This window comes from Carettochelys insculpta, chromosome 2 (genome assembly GCF_033958435.1).
Source record: "Carettochelys insculpta isolate YL-2023 chromosome 2, ASM3395843v1, whole genome shotgun sequence".
In the NCBI taxonomy this organism is placed as follows: domain Eukaryota; kingdom Metazoa; phylum Chordata; order Testudines; family Carettochelyidae; genus Carettochelys; species Carettochelys insculpta.
This window is the reverse complement of record NC_134138.1, coordinates 243,082,691-243,088,690: the sequence shown is the minus strand read 5'-3', so window position 1 is coordinate 243,088,690 and position 6,000 is coordinate 243,082,691. Positions and strand designations below refer to the sequence as shown.

The 6,000-nt window shown below is 44.2% G+C and overlaps 1 long non-coding RNA gene across 1 annotated transcript in view; it reads left to right on the top strand.

Annotated features, from left to right (window-relative positions):
* The first annotated feature begins 2,245 nt into the window (after positions 1-2,245).
* The window catches only part of LOC142008046 (uncharacterized), an 87,440-nt gene continuing 83,685 nt past the window's right edge, over positions 2,246-6,000 (top strand). The window contains exon 1 of the long non-coding RNA XR_012644064.1: positions 2,246-2,355. This is a non-coding gene — a long non-coding RNA (uncharacterized LOC142008046). The remainder of the gene's footprint in view (positions 2,356-6,000) is intronic.

The window sequence follows — 6,000 nt, the reverse complement described above, 5'->3', positions numbered from 1 at the left end:
CGGGGGTGTTTAGGCTGCAGCAGTTTGGGTGTGTGGGCTGGTGGGGGTGTTTAGGCTGCAGCAGTTTGGGTGTGTGGGCTGGTGGGGGTGTTTAGGTTGCAGCAGTTTGGGTGCGTGAGGCCAGTGAGGGGGGCGGTTTAAGCTGTGGTGGTTTAAGTGCGCAGAGCTGGCAGGGGGGTTTAGTTTGTGGCAGTTTGGGTGTGTGGGGCTGGCGGGAAGGTTTAGGTTGCGGTGGTTTAAGTGCATGAGGCTGGCAGGCTGGCACGGTTTGGAGCCTCAGGGCCAGCAGGAATCAGTCTGCGGGGCCAGCAGAGGGGTCTGGCTACCATGGTTTGAGTCCGCAGGGCTGGTGGGAGGGTCAGGCTGATGTGGTTTGGGTCTGCAGGGCCGGCAGGAGGGTCAGGCTGCGGCAGGTTGAGGCTGAGGGGCTGGTGGGGTGGGTGGGTGTCAGGCTGCGGGGGGTTGGAGCTGTGGGGTGGGGTTAGGCTCGTATTAGTGGGGGGAGTTCACTTGTCCAGTGAACAAAAGGTAAGTATATGTGTCCTTCGTTTAAGTGAGTACTCGTAAATAAAGTACTAGTTTAATGAGGGATGGGTGTATTTGTTCTTAAAGTAAATAAGGGGCGATCCCGCGAAGGTCCCTACAGAGCCAAACAGCTTGCAACATTGCTGCAGGAATGCATGTGGTAAACCCCCGAAACGTGCAATTTCAAGGTGCACTTAACTTGTGTTAATGTGAGTTTAGCACAACTCGAAGCCACTTGGGGGCTGTCTGCCCAACCAGCTCCCTGACATGGGGGAAGCTGGGCAGGCAGTTGTGGTGCATGGCTTCTCCCTGGCTTTCCCAAGCTGGGAGAAGCCACATTGCCACCGCTGTCTGCCGTGGAGGGGAGCCGGAATCCAGGCTGCCACCTGGTTCCCAGCTCCCCTCCACTCACTGGTTCCAGTAAACTGACCAGGCTGGTGTCCTCATCAGTATTCTGGGTCCCCTGAGTTGTGTGGAAATTTGACTTATGCGGGGGTTGCATAAGTCGGGGGGTCTACTGTAGTTCTATAAAAGTAATTAAGTAGAAGTATTATTTTCTTCAGATCCTCTGTATTTTCATGAACAGAGGCACAGAGCTTCCCCAATGCCATAACATCTGCCATTTCAGCCAAGCAACTTAAAGACACTGAGCAAAGCATCTTTGTCCTATAGCGTACAGTGGCACTGCACTTTGACAGTACTACTTGATCAGAGCAGCAGATATTTGTAAGTTTCAAATGCAGTTACCATGACCAGGCACTGTAATTGTTCCTGTGTGCCACAACCTAACAGAAAAACTTACCAAAAGCCCATGAACTGTTGAAATGGGCAAGGACTTTTACAGAGGTTAAAGCTCCAGAGAGATTCATGCCTATGCCTTGGCAGTTGAGCCAGTCTCACCAAAATGTACCGCTCTTGTCCCTTCTTCCCTCGCTACCTTTGTATTACAGCTTCCCTCCTAGCTGCTAACAGCTTCTTCATGGCCCTAATATTTTAAAGATATTTTATGTTCTCCAAGTTGTATTATTAGTCATTTGATTAGAAGCTACATTACATCCTGATGAACTAGCATCCTACATTAAACAATAAACAGATGTTTGTGCTTCACACCTTGTTAATCGAGGCAGTTTTGCGCCCATTATAAATATGAGCAAAGAGCAAGTTGGACAGGCACACACTGGTAGCAAAGAACAATTAATGGGAGAACACAATGGGAGAAAAGTGGCCACACAAATAAATGCATGTGCCTAGTGTTAAGCAAATACTAGCAAAACTGAAGGTACACTGAAGCCTGCAAAAGGGATGATGTACAAATACAGAGCAATAAACACGCAGATAAGCTCATGCAAAGTCTGAGCAGAAAGGAAAATGAGCCAGGCCAAATATATTCCAAATTTAGTGTAAAAAAAACCTCATGCTGACAGGCTGCAGATGAGTAGAATCAGAACGCAGACAGCCAGACTTCAAACATAGATAAGGTCACTGACTGACAAAACATTCTGAACCAGATAACTGAAGAGAATGACCAGGCAACATCTTTTTTCCTGGTGGAACAGAACACCACCTTTTCCCAGAGGCAGCAGCTCCTTAAGTCCCTTTTAACTTTTAGTGTTTTTTTCTGGAGGGAGGAAATTACCTCACAGTCATCTGTGGATATGGGACTTTCAGTGATCTTATTATGTTGACCCAAGTGCTTAAATATGAGTTAAGGCAAGGAATTAGAAGACACAAATACTTGGCCATAATTGAAAGCAGAGGGGTACTGTGCAGGTGGAGCTGATTACTTATTTTTACCTTTACCATTTCATTTTGCGAAATCATTTTTAAAAGGTAAGTGTATGTCGCTTTCAATGCTGGCATAGAATGCTAGACTGAGTATCCCGGCTTAGTGATTTACACTGCTGCAAAAAGCTCCCTCCATCCCTTGCTGTGGCATCCTAGACTGCCAGGCCTCCTTCTGCACTAGGGGAGAGAAACTAAGAGAGCTTTTTTGGGATGAGGGAAGAGATGGGAAGCTGCCTTTTGCCATGTCTCTGAGGGTTGTGCTGTTGCTGGAGTTGGTGTGGTGTTGGGCACGGGCTCACTGGAGTTTCTGTAGGTTAATGCTCCTGACGGCAACCTCCACCGGTTAGAGTTTGTTCATGGCATAGAGGGGTAGTATAGTAATGTTTGGGAGTTGTACTGGGCCTCTTCATTTCACAACTTAGCAAGGAAGACTTTTCATTCACCAAGGAGACCTGTTGAATATCACTCAGCCTGCAGTTAATTTTTAGTGTCACAGAGAAGAAACTGACTCAGAATTAGAACAATAGTTTTACCTTGTGTTCCACTACACACCCTGGACTTCTACTGATACTGAGTTTTGACTGTTTGTGGTGTGCCAAGCATACAGAATCATGGGAGATGGACACAGGGATTCACTAGGAATGCATACTAAACCCATCACTTTACAGTAAAGCCCTTAGGTACAATCACATTTGCTTTGATCCAACTGACAGAGACCAAAAACTGCAAGATGTCTACCCAATCTGATTTGTCAACCTTGATAACTATTTTTGGTTCTCTGTGCCTTAAATATTGAGTCTGTTCTGGTCTGGCTATGGTCTGAAGAAGTGGGTCTGTCCCATGAAAGCTCATCTAATAAATTATTTTGTTAGTCTTTAAAGTGCTACTTGTCTGCTTTTTTGTTTTGATAGTATATAGACTAACACGGCTCCCTCTCTGTTACTATGTGGCATTTATATGAGTTCTATTGCTGTAGAGAGAGAAAAGGAGAGGATTTAAGTGGCTGTGAACAAATTTCTTCTTCAGAAATCTCTTCTCAGATTAGGAAATCTCTTGTGTAGCTGCTGGCTTTCAGAAAGACTTCCTACAGTCAACAACTGTGGAGGCACTTTGGAGATGAATCTAGCCCAGGGTTGCCAAGTTAAAGCTGTATTTTAACATATAGTAATAGAACAAATAGAAATGTTTGTATTTTAGTAGGGAAGTGACTAGAATAGGAGGAGAAGGAACTAAATTTTAGTAAGAAGACACATATTGAATGCTTCACTAAGCTGGTAAATACAAGAAAATATAATGTGGTGTGATCACCCTTTACTATACTGATTATAACTAGCTTCCAGCTATTTTCCCTGTGGAAAATCAGTTGGCTGTAGTGTAAAGCTGCAGCATTTCCCATGCATTGATCATAAGGGAGCTGGAGCTCGCAAATATTACATGTAGATGATGGATTGCTTAACATATCACAGGTTGCGTCTACACTACCTCTTCCTTTTGGAAGGGGCACGTAAATGCAGTGGATCAAAAATGCTAATATGGCACTGATGTGAATATTCAGTGTCTCATTTGCATAATGACAGTCCGTTGCTGCATCATAAGTGCTGCTTTTGAAATGCAAAGTAGCCGTGAAGATGGGTTTCCTTCAAATGGAAGCCCCACTTTCAAAAGCACCCTTATTCCTGAAAAAATTAGGAAGAAGGGTGCTTTCGAAAGTAGGATTTCCTTTTGAAGGAACCTTTGTACACAACGATTTTGCATTTTGAATGCAGCACTTTTGACACAGTGAGTGGCCACCATTATGCAAATGAGGGGCTGAATATTCAGATCAGTGCCTTGTTAGCATTTTCAATCTGCTGCACTTACATGCCCCTTCCGAAAGAGGGGCGGGCAGTGTAGACACAGCCTCAGAGGCCACCTCCACACTACGCCCTCCTTTCGGAACAGGCATAGTAATGGGGGTTTTCGGCAAATGCGAACAATGCACCGCCATGAATATGCACTGTCTCATTAGCATAATGGTGGCTGCTTGCAATTCAAAAGTGCTGTTTTCAAAATGCACACCGCCTGTGTAGGTGGGAGCCTTTAGAAAGGGCCACCCCAGACTTTGAAAGCCCCTTCTTCCCAAAACCAAATGGGAAGAAGGGGCTCATGAAATCAGGGGGTCCTTTCGAAAGGCCCCTGGCTACATGGGCAGTGTGTGTTTCAAAAGCAGCACTTTCGAATCAAGCATGGCTACCTTTATGCTAATGAGGCACTGTGCATCCATGGCAGCACCTCATTCGCATCTGCCGAAAACCCTCATTATCATGCCCCTCCCAAAAGGAGGGGGCTAGTGTAGATGCAGCCAGTGTATAACCCTTACTGGTTATCCCCTTCCACTAGCTGCCCTGACCTACAGAGACAAAACAGCTACAAAATTCCACTCATTTTAACATATAATTGTTGGAACCGTTTCAGAATGTAACAAGTTAAAGCCTTCTTATGGAACATTCCTTTCCTTTTGAAATCCCAACTGTAGCAGCATGTTAGAAAGTGAGGATTACAAGAGGTGAATCAATTCACAAGTGTTGGTAGACATATGCAAATTAATTGTGATATCCAGAAGGAAACAATGCTACCAACTCTCATGATGGTAACTGCTTTCACCAACTTAAGCAAGATTTTATTGTCAAAAATCAGCAACTTGAAGATCAATCAATTCATCTTCAGCTCAAACATTATTTCTTCATTAATATATGAAAGTGAACTGGGGATATCCATCTCGAGAAAAATAGGAGATATTAAATGGAATCAAGGCAGAACAAAAGCCAAGATTTCATTTAAACGTAATATAATTTGTTGAAGCTGAAATGTTCTGCAGAGGTGTGTTTTTTTCTAGGAAGGAAGAATGTTCACACCTCTGAGCTACATAAGTTTTGCCTGTAGTGTAGACATAGCTCTCATGATTGACGAGCAGGAAAGAAATCTTAGTGATGGATGAGGTCAGCACAGTGACAAGGAAAAACTCAGGCAATTGAGAGGAGGTTCTTCCTTTTGATTTTCACATATCCGGGTTTTAGTCTCAATACAAATTGCTCAGTTTTCCTCTAGGCATATGCTCCTGCCCGGAATATAAGTCTCATGTCCACAGATGGTCATCATGACCAATGCTAATTGAAGTAGCAGTTGGGCTGCCATCTTTCTCCATCATCAAAGCAAGATTTAAAAAAAAAATCCAGATGGAAAAGGAGAACTCTGTATGCAACTTTTACTCACTGCCCCTACAGTGTAACCATTTTTACTATTTGCTTTATAACTAGAGGGCCATGCCCTTTGCTGTTTCTTTAGGCCAAGATCATTGCCCAAACCAGAGGCGCCTCTGCTCCCTACCATAAGTGCACTGTGTGCCTCCTTTTTTGCCCCGTCTATTTCAGGGACTCCCTGAACCCCCACATCTCCTTCCTCAGACCATAGTTTCTGGGACCCCCTTTTAATCTCATACTAACGTATATGTCATTCACCGCAGCCCCTCATTGCCAGGGGCTCTGGGTGCACCCCCATATTACTGTATTACCAATTCAAAATGATGATATAAGGAGAGCAGATAAATCCATAATGAGAAAACATGACAAAAATCAACACAGCACAAAAATATGTATACCTATTTTAATTGCAAAATGAGCTAGAAACTGGGCTTCTTTAAACCGTTTCAGA